This window comes from Protopterus annectens, chromosome 1.part0, assembly GCF_019279795.1.
Source record: "Protopterus annectens isolate FY-2018-M chromosome 1.part0, PAN1.0, whole genome shotgun sequence".
Lineage (NCBI taxonomy): Eukaryota > Metazoa > Chordata > Ceratodontiformes > Protopteridae > Protopterus > Protopterus annectens.
Window position 1 is genome coordinate 1,705,711,467 of NC_056725.1, and position 18,912 is coordinate 1,705,730,378.

Below are 18,912 nucleotides of genomic sequence, written 5' to 3' on the forward strand. Positions count from 1 at the left end.
AAGAAAAAAATTAAAAGGCAAAAACCCCTTTTTAAAAAATTAAAATTTAATTATTGTACATTAGTCAGAAATTAAAAAGACACTAACAGACAATGCAAAGGTATAGACTTGAAATACAGAAAGTATAGGTTTTAGTAAACTATTATAGTTCATAAATATTCATAAACGTTTAAAAAGGTAAGTAGTATTATAGAGCAAATTTAAATGAAAATTTATAGACACAAGTTACCACAGAATATAGTTATTATGCTTCAAGACCACTTATAAAGTTATATTTTTAGTGCAGATTTCAATTAGTCTTCAGAAAATGGCCATCATGCTTAATAGGCTATGCAATAAAAAGAAACAGTACAATGTTTAAAGGTTTAAATCTGTTCACAACAGAAAAAGATTTCATTTGCTATAAGAGAGAGACATCATAGTACACTAAGGCACCAGTTCATAAGGTAAAACATAGGTAATAAACAGTGTAACTTTACCATTACAGCATACAGAAATATGAAAGAAAAATAGGCAGGACTAACAGTTCATACACTGTCTAACTTAAGTAAAGATTCACAAAGACAAGTTAAATCAGCTTTAAAAGCCACAGACTTAAAAGACACTGGGGGGGGGGGGATTCAGTAATCCTCCGAGTAAAACTAACCAAGTCTTACTCGGAGACTGCCGTTTAAGACTATGATGTCAGCGCATCATGCATATGCATGAGGGTGCTGACTCAACTGGAAGGCTAACACGGAGCGTGTAAGACTGCAGGGGGCATGTCGGACTGCCGAGCAGTCCAAATATCCACACCCCTGCAACCATATAAAGTGAAAATGACAAATGCAATGAGCGAGTCCGCTGAAATGTACACATAGCAAACAGTACACATCCCCACATACTAAACCCCTTTGTAACTGTAAAATGTAAACTATTTTTTTATATAATTCCTGATATAGCTGCCCATATTTGCGCGTGTTTGCGTGGGTGTGCCCATTACTTAGCTGCAGTTAGCAATTTCGACATAGAAGAGCATAATAAGACATGTTTATACAAATCAAGCCAAATAGCAATAGCGTAGTAGTAGAGTGTTCACACAAAGAAGAGTCATTCCTGGTTCTAGTCCCCCACTCCCCTGTCTATTTTATGTTTTAAATTAGTATATAAAATAATTCCTGACGTATATGAATGAAATTTTAATAAAAAGCATTGAAATGGCCTATGTATTAGTGAGCAAAATGTATATATATATATATATATATATATATATATATATATATATATATATATGGGTCTACTTCTAATGACCGAACGAGCCTTGATTCGCCGACAGTGAAATCACCGGCGCCAGAAAACCGACAACACACAAACCCCACAACCCGAAACACCGACCACCCTAACACCCACACTCTACACGTAATCACCTCAGTACACTACAACACATATCCCCTAGCCCTAACCCAAACCCTAACCCTAAGGTCCGACACTACCGCACACTCTCCCTACCTGCACTAACCCTAACTCACTTACACCCGAACCCCAAGTTCGACACTACGCACACTCTCCCTACCTGCACCTAACCTAACTCACTTACACACCCGAACCCCCAAGCTCCGACACTACCGCACTCACCTATCACACACCCTAACCCTACATCCCTGAGTATTGCACACTTACCTGTCCGCTCCCTACTCCTAAATCCCTCACCATCGCATACTTACCAGGTCGCTTACATTCCTTGTCGGTCTTCCGTCTGTCGGGATTCGAGCGTGTCGGTCAACTGCGTTGTCGGTCGTTTCGTGTCGGTGATTTCACTGTCGGCGAATCGGCGTTTCGGTCATTAGAAGTAGACCCATATATATATATATATATATATAAAGATAAGAAGGTGAGCAGCATTAAGGTTATTGACATATAATTGCCCATAGCTAAGCAGCATTTTACTAGAGCAATATAATTGCCCATGGCTAAGCAGCATTTTACGTAGTGCAATATAATTGCCCATGGCTAAGCAGCATTTTACCTAGTGGAATAAAATTGCCCATAGCCAAGCAGCGCTTTACCCAGCGCACTATAATTGCCCATAGCTAAGCAGCACTTGACGTAGCGCAATAGGTTTGCGCATAGCTGCACACCGTGCTAACCAGCACACCATCGGGCAATGTGGCGCAACATAAAGCAAAGTTGCCTAAACACAGCCACACCCCCTAGCCTGTCTGGACAGTAGTAAAATAAAAAGCAATAACAAGTTTTGAACCCGGGACACTGTGTACCATAATCAAAGTACTGAACCACTAAGCCATGACAGCTTAGCATAAACATGCACTGTTAACATACATATACTTATAAATGGAAGATTAACCATTGCTAAGCAGGTTTGCTGTTAGCCGAGAATTTTCAAAAATGGCCAATCACAAATAAGTGTGGGAAATGCGGCATATTTAAGCTCCATAGGCGGGAATACTCACCATAACTGATTGTAGCTCCCATCTGCAGTCAGAATGGCTGGTGCTGGAGAGGGTACTCACTTTTGAGCGCAACGCTGAGGCATCGAGCAGTCAAAATACATGGTTTGGCTCCTTGTCCACCATCATGAGTCGAGACTCCTGCAGGGCCAGTTTCAAGGGATGGAGTACAAAGCAGAGGCTTGGAACCAGTTAGATCATGATCTCACCAGTGCCACAGGCATCCCTCAGACTGGTGAGCAGGTCCGTCACCACCATGCAGACCTGAAGAGACGGAAGCAGGACCTACTGAACCAATGGATACATGAGGCCCGTGACATGCAAGATGCCCCACTACTGAGTAGGTAGCCATGGAATGAAGTATGTAAGACATGCTATTGTAGTCTATATGATGGATAGGTATGTCTCAATATCCCTTCATTTACTTCACAACTGCAGGTGTCCATGCTGCGAATCAGCAAGCCTATGCAGATAGGCTGCTAAGGCTGTGCCACCAGGCAGGTTAGTAATTATTCTGCATGTACTGTTATATAAAATAAGTGAGACAGCCTGAAAAAAAGTGTTGTAGCCCAATAATAAAGCCATAAAATGCCCTGAATAATTTCTCTGCATGTACTGTTATATAAAATAAGTCAGAGAGCCTAAAAAAGAGTGTTGTAACCTATTAATAAAGGTATAATACATCTTGAATAAGTCTTCTGCATGCACTGTAATATCAAATAAATGAGAGAGCCTCCAGAAAAGTGTGTAATGTAATTAATAAAGGTATAATACTTGGAGTGTGTCTGTGTCACTTACTTTGAAATGTTGTTGTACCCTTGCATTATATAAATAGTACTATTGTATTAACCGCTGTCAACCCACAGTTGGGCAGTCCCATATAAAGTGGATGAAAGAAGTGCCAGTAGCTGTGAAGCATATATACAGTCCTCAAACAGTTGGTTAATGGCTGGCATGCATAGGTAAATCTGGCACAGGAGTAGCTTGTTAATGTGTTCCCCAGAAATGTGAGTGTGCTACTTGAATTGTAGGGTTCTGTAGAAATATAACTGAAAATGTCACGTGAACACATCCAGATATGTAGATATATAAATATAAATAAAATATGTAACTATGTAGCAGTAACCTCTGCATCTTGGACAGTTAGTATGTCAGATATAGGTCAGTTATATAATGAACTAGCCAAACCCATTACACAACCTAATGCACATTGCCTAGTGTAATAATACATGTAGGGGATATACACCTACAATCAATAGGAATGTAGTGTAAACTATAAGTACTTATAAGATGTTAATGGAGGTATCTTTTTACACCCTACTGTATGTGCATAAACAATGCAATTTCACACCTCAATGGGTATGTTTAATCTCAAAACATTTGTTGGGACTTATGTCCTATTGCTCTATAAATATCTGCATTTACTTTGATGCATGTGCCCTGTTCAAACACCACAATCTTGGTGGCCTGTTGCCACCAATCATCCCTGCATGCTGTTGGAATGTCCACTGTCGTTCAATATATGCATGTGTTATGCTTGCTGTTCAACTGTTGGAACCCTGGTGTGTTGGGTTAAAGGAGTACAACATGTTTCTCTAATGTATTCCTCAACTTCACGGCCCTTTTTCTCCCTATTTACATTGTCCTCTGTAAAGCAACAACAATAAAGCATTTATAATTTTTATAATTCCCCTTACTTTCACATTTGAATAAAGCTTGCTGGAGTCGCCCAATTACTGACATCATCGAGGCCAGACAGTGCAGGTACTTTTTTTTTTTTAATCAGTTCCCTCCCCCAAAGTGACATCACCACAGCCGTCATCTGATTTTAACTAAAATAATAAGACCCACCCATTCTGTGATGTCATGGCTCCCTTGTCCTTCCCCCAGCTTGAGTGCTGTTCATTTTATTCAGTAGTAGTGTAGTAACACCGATGTTTGGAAACACAGAAATTTGGTATGCATACTTGTACATTCTGCACGGCAAATGATGCTTAGGTGGTGTATCGCTTGCATACTTCCCTGTTGTATTTGCACCAGATAATGCTAGTGTGCAGTGCGGGAATAGAAAGATTAAAACATTACCCTGGTATCAGAGGTGGCAGTGCAACATATTCATAGTGGCTTAACATGAGAGTAGCTCTAAGCAAGCACCATGTGAAACCTGAACAAGCACCTAGAATTATTCAGTGCAGCTTCCACACCTTAAGTCTGAAAATGAATTCACATACTCACATGAACAGGAGTAGCTGCATATTGATGGCTAAAGGTGTATGGGCATGTCAGGTGGTTACTACACTGCAAAACTGATATGTAATGGTGGAGATATTTGGAAGGCATGAGCAAACACACCAGTATATTAAAGCCATAGCACCAATTGAACTGGAGGCTGGCAAATAGATTTAGTAAGGGATTTTGTCCATGCACAAATATTTCAACAGTGATTCTTTGCAGTGGCATCCATTATCTGATTCAAGGTAAGTTAACCTTGATGTCCTTTATTTAAAAAAAAATCAATAAAAATTTTACTTTGTTATAAGTGACTTCTGGACACAAGAAAAAGGAAGGGGAAATATAGCAATGTGGTTTGTATGTACAAAGACAAATCCAGGGACACTGCAAAAGGTTTTTTTGCAAACCAACCAGTGGAGTAAAAACATATGAAGGCAAACACTGCATACCAACACACTTTGCACATGTAAATCTCAATTTTTAACAAGGTGAAAGCATGAAGTGATACCTAACACTTAAATTAATAAAGCTCTAAACTGGTTAATAGTATAAATGTTTTATTCTTTAGCTCCTTGGTGCAAGACCTTACTGGATGTGATTGCAGTCAAGTAAGGCCATGGTTATAGTGCCGCAAAAAAATGTCCCCTCTAACAAAGGAAATGATAGAGCAAAGATTAAATTACATGAGTCAAGCACCCTGTTGAGATCTGCCAATCAATGGAATTACCAGGTCAAATTACCCTCAGGACTTTGACAGCTAGGGAACCAAGTGTTAAGGGGGAGGGGAGAAGTAAATGGACTGGAATTCATTGTCTCACAAATTAGTGTCATTTAAACTAAATTAGAAAAAAAGGCAGCAGTAAACATCACTTTGAGTGTGTTCTGTGGCATTTGCACTATTTCTGTTTTAAGTAGTCATCCAGCAGCAGGGAATGTTACTTACACTGTTCTATTTTACTCAGTACTTTGTACGCATGCAACATCTATGAAATGACAGGAACTTTAGGCAAACAGATTCCTGCATGATGTAACATTTTTGAGCCAAACAATGATTTCTGGGATACTGGATGGCAACTTGATTTATCCAAGCCACGCCAATATGCCAGCCTCCAGGTGGTCAGAGTCTGGAATTACATATAAAAATATTTAAAATCCTGTAAATAATCCCAGAGTGCTGTTAAAGTGTAGGAAACATCATGCCATGATGTTTTAAACATGTTTTTTGAGTCTGTGGGTGCGGTACTCCTTTAATGGGAATATTATTGCAAGCTGTTAAAACTAATTTGGAATGCTGTTGTCTATGTTGTAATTAAACACACCTAAACACAGAACGTATGGGAAGGCCGGTCCCAGCGGACCCACCTGTCCCTCCTCAGCTGGCGATTGCACCTGGCACCAGCAGGTCCGGTGCCCAGCCCAGGCTCCCCTCCTCCATTGGTCCTATGCCACCTTCGGGTAGAAGTGCTGTAGGGGATGGGGCTCATCCCCCCTGTGCAAGCGTGGGTGGAGAAGGGCCACCTGTCACCCTCTGAAGGGTCCAGGCTGTGGTGCATAGGGAGATCCAGTGTTCAGTCGCTGATCCCCTATGCCAGCTCGAGGCAAGAGGGGCACGACTCACGGGTGAGCCTGCCCCTCCTACGCAGCCCCCAGCACAGCCACCCTCCAGGCTGTGAAGGTGCAGTGGTGACTACCCATGGGTGGGGATCTCAGTTCCACTGTTACCATCTGTGGGCTCATGGGCTTGCGATTTCCAAACATCCTTCCCCGTCAAGTGAGTTCACCCACCCCATGTGTCATATTCCGCCCCTGTATGCATCTTGTTTGTCTTGTCTGCTTACCTCCCCAACCTACCTCCCCAAATATACCTACTTTCTCTACCTCACATTCCACTCTCACCTGAAAAAAAAGGGCAATCTGTTCCCACAAAAAAATTACGCCCCATACATAGCTGCCCATTTCAAACACATGTCCGCTGGACATGTAAACTGATAATTATAATTGGCAGTACAAAATACTTTGTTGTCCTCACCCCTCTCTCAGGGGTGGAAGGTTTCAAATTTCACTCCAAACATCTAACATATGCACAGCTGTTGCTGGTAAAGAAATGAGCAGCTATGGACCTTCCCTACACCCATCCTGCACATCCCAAACTGGTTTCCCTACTGTCTTTCCCTCTATGCCCCCTTTTTCACCACTTTCCTATCTCCCCATTTTCTTTTCTTTCAAAGAAATTAGCGCGGGGGTTAGCGGGAGTAAGCACATTTAAGCAGTAGTTAGCGGGTCTGAGCGAGTGTGCATATGTGTGCGCTTAGCTAAGTATTGGTAAGCTTCGCGCAAACCTGCACAAACCTGCTTACAACTGCTTAAAAGTGCCTTAGTCACTCTACATGGCAGGGCCCTTCTTCTGCTGAGCAGCAAAATAAAACACCTCTGGCAGTCTCAAACCCCGGACCTTGGACACACTACACTGCATGAAGTACCACTAAGCCACAGTAGACATACAACAACTTGGTGCTGTAATAAATATATCATGCATTACAATGAGTGAATGTAAAGGGAAAATAGGAATGCCATAACACAAATCTTGTTCTGCGGATCTTTACCAGCAGTTGTTGTGGAATTGCATGACATGACTGTGAAAAGAGAACCAGCCATTCTAGCAGGAAATAATGTTACAGTAGCACTTTACAAACCCCACACAGTATCAGAGCAGGACAAACACTGGCATATTTGAATAGGGCAGAGGCCATACTTCCCAACTGTGACTGCTTTTCAGGGATGTCCCTGATTCGTAAACAAATGTTAGCTGTGTCCCTCAGAATCCCTCTGAAAAGTGGGGAATTACACTTAATGAATAATGTCAATAAGTAAGAGTACACACTGCTTGCATGTCAGAAAAGGTGTATTAATACATATGCTCTGATACTCTCACAGCCTCAACGTAATGTCTGTAATATATTACAGGTGTACCTCACTTACATGTACCTTTCCCTGAGGCTGTTCAAATATATACCTGAGTGTATCAGAGGCCTGGCAGAGGCAGAAACACACAGGCATTTCAGCTTTTCTGCTGTTACACACTCTGCAAATAGCTTTGGAAGGAGTCCCACAAGCATACCCTTATGTAGGAGTACAACACAGAAATATCAAAGGATGTAGCCACGTACTGGTAGCAACCAACTGTGATAGTGCCATTGTTCCAGTGCAGAAAAGACCGGTATGGTGCACAGACAAAGAATAATAGGATAACCTCTGGCTACCATCTGGATATGTCCACAGATGGGAGCTAGGCAGACAGACTACTTGCCTTGATAGACTAACAGGTACACAGCAACCCTGTATGTTCAGCATGATAAACATCACACACAATACTCTCTGTACTTCTGCACCCCTACCCAAAACAACAATATACCTGTGTATTCAGGCTCTACCAAGGATGTAGGTAGGCATACTCAGTACTGAAATTTGTCCAGTTGTCTTGAGCAGCCTGTGCTAATTTCAACATAAATAAACAACACACTGTTCAGAAGTGAGTTAATTAATATTTGCAGTATAGTAGTTCACAAACAGTTCATGTGCCAGAAGAATACATTGCAATAACTACTTTTGTATGGCAGTTAATTGTCTAATTAGAGAAGAAAGTACATACTCCCATGTATCTCGTGTAACCATTTGGAGGGGTGAGTAAAATTCTACACTGACAAGTGTGTACTAGAAGCATCAACATTCAGGTCTGAGTACAACATGCAAATCACTGGCTACAACCCTAGCTTCAGATATAAGAAGTATACCAACCTTCTAAATGACACAACGGTGTCCACAGCAAACAAGCATGGGCCCCACTTTGGAAAGCTGAAAGGGCTATGCCTACCTAACTTAGTATTTTATAGCAGTGGGCTGCTATGACAGTGAGTACTGCAATTACCACACAGCAGGCTGCATGCATTTAGTAAATGGTGGGCACCAATTGGTGCAGAGGCCATCAGATACCTAGAAAAGCAGGCTGTACTTGCTGTCCACACATGCAATAATCTCATTGCAGCAACAGAGGGAGAGAGAGTGAGAGTGAGAGAGAGACAGAGACACAGACACAGACAAAGAGACAGAAACAGAGAGACACAGAAAAAGAAAGAGCAACATCAACAGACAGAGAAAACCCAAACAAAAAAAAATATAAAAAAAAAATTATTTCCTTTAAAAACAGACGGAACAGAGAAATACAATGGAAAGGTATGTAACACATATGTATTTGCTGGCATGTAGTAGATGTTTTTCAAGAGTACTCTACATACTGTGAATCATCCATATGTGGCAGCAGTACGTATCTATATGTATCTGTACATGTGCATAGGGCAAGGGACATACTGTAACTGTTTGTGAAGGGTGTATATATATATATATATATATATATATATATATATATATATATATATATATATATATATATATATATATATGTTGTTGAAGGTTGTTATGTGCATATTTCTATGTAGGTTATAGTGTGCGGCAAAGAAAACAGCATGCAGTGCTGGTATATGACATGTGGTGGTTAAACGCTGTGGGTATGCTCTGTCAGTTTTGCAGTGTTGCAGCCAGTGAGGCCTGCTAAAGCTACATGGGCTGAGGACACCTTCAATGCAGTCTGCACAACACTGTGCAATATTGTTACATAACTGTATATCTCACAACTGTCGCATAATTGATATTCCCACCATGAAAAGTGGACTGTATATGTGCCTATATGTACATCTATATGTACAGCAATGGATGTTTATATGTATGTGTGTATGTATATATATGTATATATATATAGATATTTATATATATATATATATATATATATATATATATATATATATATATATATATATATAAATATATATATATATATATATATAGAGAGAGAGAGACATGGGACATACTTACTGTGACAGGTGCCTGGTGACCAAGGTATGGACTGAAGCTCAGTGTTGACACTGCATTCCTATCCCTTCTTGCCAGAACACTGTAACCATTAACTACCACATAGGTGGTAGTCTACCTAACACCGAAGGTGTGATAAGGGAACATGGGACACAGGTGGACAGTAGCCTCCCCTTTGATAATCACAGTGCCACACTAGTCATGTACTCTGTCTACGTGGTACACGTCATCACAAAAGGTGTGTCATCTAGGGAAATATAGGTCAGTGTTCCCCTCTACTCATCACACTTAAAACCCATTATAGAGTACAATGCCCCATGTGGTATGTACCTCACATGACAACTACAGCAACTGGAAAGGCCACAGACATACCTCACAAAGAGTAATACCGGCCTCAAACAGATGCCCTATGCAGACCGACTCACAAAACTACAGCTACACTGTGTTGCATACCGCCTACCCAGAGGTGACCTCTGCCTAACATACAGAGCTATGTCACACCCTTAGCTGTTGGACATCCTCCACGTAAACATATTACAACCCCTCCCAGATACACGCTCTAGGGCCCTAAACCTTGTCAGCTCACTAAACAGCACATGCTGGAGGGATAGAGTCCTATCTCAGAGACATGCCATACTCTGGAACAAACCACCTATCAGTAGCAAACAAAGCTCCTCATTAGCAGTTGTCATAAATACTCCCTATGATTGGTTGGGAGATAGGAAATACACCCCGGGAATCACCTCTGTGGCTCTGGTTGACAGGGGCAAGTGAAATTAAATTACATGTGTGTCAAAGGCCAGGGTAGTATATGGCTAGGCTGCTGTAGGCCCTAGGGCCAATAGCGTATTACCTACCTATGACACGATGCACACACACATGTACTTAGTGCAATAATTGATATGTGAGGTTGACTGAGGGTGATGGTGAATGTGTTGGTGAATGTGTGCAAGGTCTGTAAAGGTGTGATAGCTTAGTGTGAAATTGTTTCTGTCATGGTAGTTTGTGTCCTAGCTGTGATCCCAGCAAAAGATGTGTATGCTATTGCTAGGCAGAAAAAGTAGTATGGCATACGGTGTGACGTAGTCCCTTGTTGTCGACTGTGGTGTCCCATTGTAGGCTAAAGCAATACATGTATGCTTAGTGAGTGGTACTGCTGGTGAATCCAACTCCCATATGAACTGTACCACTACCTGAAGCTGTAGGCCTACACAGTACAGTATGGTGTATGTTCACATTGCTTGAAAACACTGTTTTGTATGTTCCCTGTAGTCCTCACAGATTACATACCTCAGGCATAAGGTTTTGTAAGTAGTGACACACAGTACTGTATGGTACACAGATAAAGCTCATCTGGGTTGACATACATTTGTGTGCTGTATGTATGTCTGATGTGTGTGTAATTATGCCTGTACCATGCCCTCAATCATATCTGTGTTACAGGGTATATGTGTGTATCTAGCAACATGTATAGTCTAGTACAACAGTATGCCACCTATATTAACAACTGTGCACATATGTTAGGCAGGGGTTTGGCATCAACGACTACTGTGGTATACTGGTAATACTGTAACTGTACTTTACATTCATTGCAATGGATGACATCTTTCTTTATGCATTAGCTTGATATGTACCTCCTGTGGCTAGGTGGTGCATTGTGTCACATACAATGTGCCATGTACTGGTGTATAGTCTTACATACTGGCTTCTCATTGCTGCTGTGCAGAACATGGTTTGATATATAGAGCGTGCCAGGCACTGTCAGCCAGTTGAGGCCTGAGCACTAATATGTGGTATTGAACATGTGTATCCTCTGACAACCAATCAGATGCTAAATATGGCAGTTAATTGATATCTGTACTTTAGGATGTTAGGTGTGCCACATGACTTGCTCACACATCTTGTTTAATTGTCTTCCAGGGGATGTCCCACCAAAGAAATCCATGTTATACAGCTGCAGAGGAAGCCAAAATACACAGCAGCCTGGTGCAGCACTACACCCTGCTGTTCTCTAGAATCAGCCAGGACCAGCATGAGTGGACTGCACTGTGGTGAGACCTTGTTCGTCGGGTAAATGACATAGGCATGCATAACCGGACATATGAGTAGGTACGCCATCACTGCAGTGATTTAATTAGACATGTCTGGTGGCATGCGTCGACAACAGCTTGCCACAGGTGGTGGGGTAGCCATTCATCCCCCCCTCACAAAAGTGGAGGGGCTGCTCCTAAGCATGGTGGCTCCTGGCTAACAACAGGAACAGCAACTTACATGTGTCATCATGGAGGCCAGGGCCACCCAGCATGTTGACATGGAGTGTGCAGGTAACATGACCTATCTGTAGACTACTGTTACCTGTATTGGTAGATTATGCATATGTGAGATGTGTACTGTGTGTTTAGCAGTTGTGCTGCATAGTGTTGTGCAATACTGATATTTGGAATATAATCTGTACGCCTGTGACTGTCGACTGCTGTACTACTGTAGTTTAGCAAACTCACAGTAGCGATGGCACAGTTGTGGCCACTGACAAACTGTCTCATATTCTTGTAGGTCCCTCTGGTGTGACAGCAAGGCAGCTGGTTGATGCTGGTGAGTGTGTTATAATTTTAATATTGCTAATGAAATGTGCATGTCATAGGTGAGGTGTAGGCCAGGTACATGTAACACACCTACGCATAATGCATGCTGTGCATGTTTGCTGTGAGACTATGCACATCTCAGTAATGACAGTAGCTGTCTCAATCACATGCAATACACAGAGCATCACACACAATTGTGGCAACACCGTACTGGACATTGGATAGGCATAGTTGATACACATGTACACAACATACACATCTTTGTCATACGCAGTACACCTTAACATGCTACACATAGCATATCCAGACACCTGCTGTAAGGTCACACTTCAGTATCCCACATGTTATCCACACAGCACACATAATATACATGAGGGGTAGAGGCCTATCACTGGGCTGTGCGACACTCTTCAACACATAACACATTCATGTTAGTCAATGCTCCCTATTGGACACCTTACAAACCCATGTAACAAGTGGCTGTGTAATTGTGACTGTAGCCACAGTACTGCAGTTCAGGTATAGCATGCTAGGTGGCAGTCTGGCACACATTAGTAGCCTTGAGTAACCACATGATGCATGATGGTGATGGCTCATGGTACTACACCCCATCCAGTTACAGTGACCACAGTAGTAGTCATTGCTATGCACCTCAATGTTGTGTGTGTGCAAACATATGCACCTATACACAATATGCATAACAATCACCATTTGTACAAAGTGACACATATATGTCTTGTAATGCTATTGAGTGTATAGGTCACATGACACACATTGGGTATGTGTGATGTTTAATGTTGCAGTCATGTTGTAGCATGCCATGTCATGGCTGGAACTGGCATGTCCACAGTATGTCCTACACTCACCATACCCACTGTACAATGGCCATGTTGAGCAATAGTATTCCATCACTTATACATGCACTACTCATCCTGTGTGTATACATAGCATGCGTATGCTAAACCTGTGTCCACAATTATCTGCTACAGACACAGACACTGTAATCAGAAATGGATATCTATGTGACACACAGATACACATCCAGCCATGGTATGTATACCTGTGAGTGATGGTGCATAGGACATTGCAGACCTTTTAATACTTGCACAGCAATGTTGTGTCCATGTACACATTGCATTCCAGGGTGAGGCCAATCACTGAACAACACACATGCATCAAAGCCATGTATACTGTTATTAACATGGGCTGTCTACACTCGCACTGCATGGTCTTGAGCAACAAACTTTTTGCATGCTGACATGTGTGATATGACTGTTTGCCTTGTGATACTGTAACCCACCTTCAACCACTATTAAGTATGCTTTGGATTGCTGGTGGTGTGTGTGGGTATCTGCTGTAGTGAGGAGTGTATTTGTGTGCATGTGTGCATGTGTTCATGTGTTCATGTGTTCATGTGTGCATGCGTGCATGTGTGCATGTGTTCATGTGTGCATGTGTGCATGTCTACCGACATCATTTACAGGTCGTAAAGTTTGTTTCCTGTCTCCCTCCCACAGGTGCTGTGTTAGGGCTGGTTCACTGCAGCAGGGAAACTGATGTCACTGAGCCACATAGTGATAATGAAGATAGGTGTGTTGAGGCACAGGGGTGTTTGCCAGGGTCTGTTGTTGGGCCACCAATCGACATTACACAGCTGTCCACCCCATCCATGCATACAGTCATACTGCCAATACATCCATCACCAATACCCATAGCTGAGGGACAGAGTACAGTTGGCATTGGCCAGGACAGTGTGGTATCCATGGCACATGCATCCCAACACAGCAGCCATACCCAGATGTCTGGAAGGGTACCACATAGGCAGATGCCCAGGGGTTCCCGTAGGAGCACTGCTGCTCATCATGCCACTGGCAGATGTGCCACAGGTCTGACAACATCATGCATGTTCCAGGCTGTCATGGAGGCACAGACATGTATGGAACGGTACATCAGACAGGGACTAAGGGCACAGAGGGCCCATAACACCGTCATCATTGACAGTATCCGTGCCATCCGTCATTACACAGAGGTCACTGATAGACGTTGGGGAGAGACATTAGATATCCTCCGCAATGTCATGTCCATGTGTCAGGACAGTGTGGGATGGTTGAGATGTCGATGTGGATGTATGCAAGCAACATCAGCAGCTGGCAGTTGCCACGGACGTCCCTCAAGCCACAGCCACTCCTGTAGTGCCAGTACCAGCCCCAGCAATGTTGGGGGTGGGCTGTCCATAGAATGTCCTAGAAGACCATGTGCACATGGCTCTGGACAGTCTCAGCAGGGACCTGTGTCCAGTGTACATCCATCTACCTCTGGGGATAGTACCCAGTCTGGCTTAGTATCTGATAGTGTCAGTAGCACCCCTGCCAGGCACAGGTACCGTATCTGTGGCCAGAGACGGTGATCTGTAAAGCCTCGCAGGTACAGTCTGTGGCTGTCCCACAAATACCCGTATATTGCAGCAACATGGTGGAACTGTGCATGCAGACACACACGCACATACTCCAGACACCTAGGGCTAGCACATACCCACACACATTACAACAACATTGGCCCATTTCCAGTATTCTTGCCCCTCACACACACACACACACACACACACACACACACACACACACACACACACACACACACACACACACACACATACACACACACATGTCAATTGGATGGCTCACTGTAGGCCTCTGGCGAACCAACAACACACCCTGTGCATATGATGAAACCTGTGCCGCCTCCTGTCATCTGTAACATCGATGCAGGAATAGGCTACCATAGTGCTGATGCACAGGGTGTCTATATAGCAGTATAGCAATGTTAGCATGTTGTCAGCTGTAGAGTGTAATGATATGCTTGAAGGTGTAGCTGGGCAGGCATGATGCATTAAAACTATGATTGTCATTGTAGTGTTGTTTACACCAGTGTTGGTTCCAGTTGTGTATTGTCCGGCCACATGCCACTTGGCTGATGTGTGCAGTATTGGCAGCATGTGTTAAGAGAGTATGTGTGGGATGTGCGTAGCACAGATTTGCAGGTGTACAGTTGTGAACATGGTGGAGGTGCACTGTCTGCATGTACGTGCATAGTGGACACATGGCCAGGGTGACATGCTCTGTATTACACAGTAACATTCCATAGTTTCTATTAGTGGCCAGTATGCATTGTACTACACACATTCCGGAACCTGACTACACATGTGTGTATGACATGGTTTGACACTGTGCTGTGGGTGATACTGTTACTATCTGTCATTGTTTTGCATTCTGGTGGTATACATCACTTCAACAGCCTGACCATAACCAATCGTTAGATGATGTCTTGACAACCGACACACAGATGTAGGACACACAGCAACGTTTAGATCCTTCAGGTACTATACAATGCCAGTAACCACTGGTATTCACCTGCACCCATTACTGAGACCACTCCTGTTTGGCATATAGCTCTGTTAGGTACAAGCAATCACAGTAGGGATATGTCCGTCCATGTCTGGTAATGCATACTGTGGCCTATAATGCATTCTCCAGATGACACACACATCCTCCACAAGGGTATCATACAGACAGATGCCTGTTGTCAAACCCATGCTGTAAAGCTATAAGCCAAACTAAGCATAGTCATCCACCTTTAAGGAACATATTATCCCCACAGTACCACATAGGTAGTAGCCACCAGCATGATGAACAGGTACCGATGTGTACATGCAACCAAGTGTTATGTCATCTCTCCTTTGTTAATCACATTTCCAAAGGTATTTTGGAATCCCTTGGTGGATCACATAAGCAATAAGGGGTCTGCATGCATATCCACAGTTTGTTCTACACCTATGAATAGTCATCATGGACAGACTTTGCTGCGTTTGACAGGTCTGACATATACCTCGGCCATAGACCCTCACTCACACATTCCAATAGGAATCGTAATGACTTTGTGTGACACAGATGACCTAAGCCAGAGATCACTGCAGTGGCTGGCCTTGTCACAAGCATACAGATGTGACCTAAGGTCTGGGAAGCAACAGCACACTCTGGCAAGGATGACAGCTGTGTTCTTGGAGAAAGCAGGGTTCCCACACATGCAATCATTGAGGTAACATGTACAGATATGTCTTTGACACACAGCTAGCTCACATGTGCAATGCATACTGATATGTCATACAGTGGTAAAAACAAAACCAACAACACATTGACCAACATTGTCACATACACTCACCAAGTGCAGGATTCAAACCCCTCCCTACCTATTTCATGATACTAGAGGAGTACACATAAACACAACGCACTATGCACATTACTGTCAGTTCTCTTTTCCACATGCATATTTGTAGGATGTTGACATCATCAGACTTGACAAAGGTTAGATTACCACTTTTAAGATGTTTCATGACTCTCCTAAAATGCTGTGCTTTCCCAAGGGGAACACACAAACACCCGGTACAGGATTCAAGCCACTACCTAATTACTTCATGATACTAGAGGAGTACACATTAACACAATGCGCTATACAGATTATTGGGAGCTTTATTTTCCACAGGTATATTTGTAGGATGGTGACATCATCAGATTTGACAAAGGTTACATTACCACTTTTGAGGTGTTTCACTACTCTCCTAGTAGGTTGTTTTTTTCCCAAGGGGAACACACACAGTTGCCCAGTACAGGATTCAAACCCCTATCTAACTACTTCATGATACTAGAGGAATACGCATTAACATGACGTGCTATACAGGTTACTGGGAGTTTTATTTTCCACAGGTATATTTGTAGGATGCTGACATCATCAGACTTGACAAATGTTAGATTACCACTTTTGAGGTGTTTCACTACTCTCCTAAAAGGTTGTTCCTTCCCAAGGGGAACACACACAAACATACACAGTTGTCCGGTGTAGGTTTCAAACCCCTACCTAACTACTTCATGATACTAGAGGAGTACACATTAATATGACGCGCTATACAGATTACTGGGAGCATTTGTTTCCACAGGTATATTTGTAGGATGGTGACATCATCAGACTTGACAAAGGTTACATTACCACTTTTGAGGTGTTTCACTACTCTCCTAAAAGGTTATTCCTTCCCAAGGGGAAGGCACACAGCTGCCCAGTGCAGTATTCAAACCATTATCTAATTACTTCATGATATTAGAAGAGTACACATTAACACAACGCGCTATATAGATTACTGTGAGTTTTATTTTCCACAGGTATATTTGTAGGACGCTGACATCATCAGAGTTGACAAAGGTTAGATTACCACTTTTGAGGTGTTTCACTACTCTCCTAAAAGGGTGTTCTTTCCCAAGGGGAACACACACACAGTTGCCCGGTGCAGGATTCAAACCGCTACCTAATTCATGATACTAGAGGAGTACGCATTAACACAACTCACTATACATATTACTGGGTGTTTTCTTTTCCACGGGTATATTTGTAGGATGGTGACATCATCAGACTATACGAAGTGTGTTACACTAGGTGACATTAGATGGCCTACATTGAAGGAATGTCTAAAGACTTTGGCCATGTGATCATCAAAGGTGAGTTTACTATCTACCTGTGTCCCCAGGGCCATAATTATTTTCTCCGTACATGCTGGATTACCACCTATGTGGTAATTTGTGTGCACTTTGTATTACCCAAAGGGGATGACTATGCATTCTTTGCCATTCAGATTGAGGGCATTGTTTTGACACCAAGTATCTGTCTCTGTAAGACACTTCTGGAGGATGTCTGTGTCAGCTGTACAGTCAATGATGGACCACAGTTTCCAGTCATCTGCAAATCTGTTCAGCCTTACACCTGCCGTGCTTGCCTGTACCTCTGAGCAGTATCTACTGAACAGGTGGGGTCCCAGGACCAAGACCTGTGTGATGCCATTTGTGACTGGCTTAGAATTGGACATGGCACCCGCAGCTATGAACATGTGTGTTTGATCTGTGAGCCACTTGGCCACCCATCCTGTGACATAGCTGTTCATGCTGGTACACTTGTCCATGATGATGGGGTGGGGAATGGTGTGGTAAGCCCTTAGTGAGATCCAGGTGGGCTGTGTGGACTACTTTCACCTCCATCTATGTTCATGGTAACTGTTTTAAATAAGTCAACTAGGTTTGGGAGCCAGGCTCTGCCTTTAACAAGGCGAAGTTGTGTAGAGTCCAGTGTCTGGAGATCTCCAATGTCTCAGTGTATGGGTTCCATGACAATTTGCTCAATAGATCTGTAGACCAGGCCGAGTACACATGTTGGGCAATGGTTTCCAGGTTCTGTTTTGGCACACCCTTTGTGGAGCTGGATGACTGTTAGTGTATGCCATTCTTTGGGTACATAGCCTGTGATATGCTTGAGTCTGGACAGTGAATGTAGGTGAGAGTGTAGTTCCTTGTGGGCCTAGTGTAAGACGCAGCCTGGGACAACTTACAATCACATTGATGCTATGTTCTTAGCTTTGGTGAGGGTTGTCTTTACCTGCATGTCCATGATGTCTGTGTCTCTGCATCCTTCTGTGATAGACACAGGCCCTTTTGGGGGTGATGGGGGGGGGAGTTTACACTGCACTTGTCACCCTGGGTGTGGGCAATGAAAGTTGGTTTGGTGTATGTCATTACTTTTTTCAGTAGCTGACAGCATATTTGGAAGTTGACACCTACATGTCTGATATAGCTACCGAAGGCTTTGTGGTTGTTATTCGTACATTCCTTGGCAATTTGTCTTTAGAAACTGTGCTT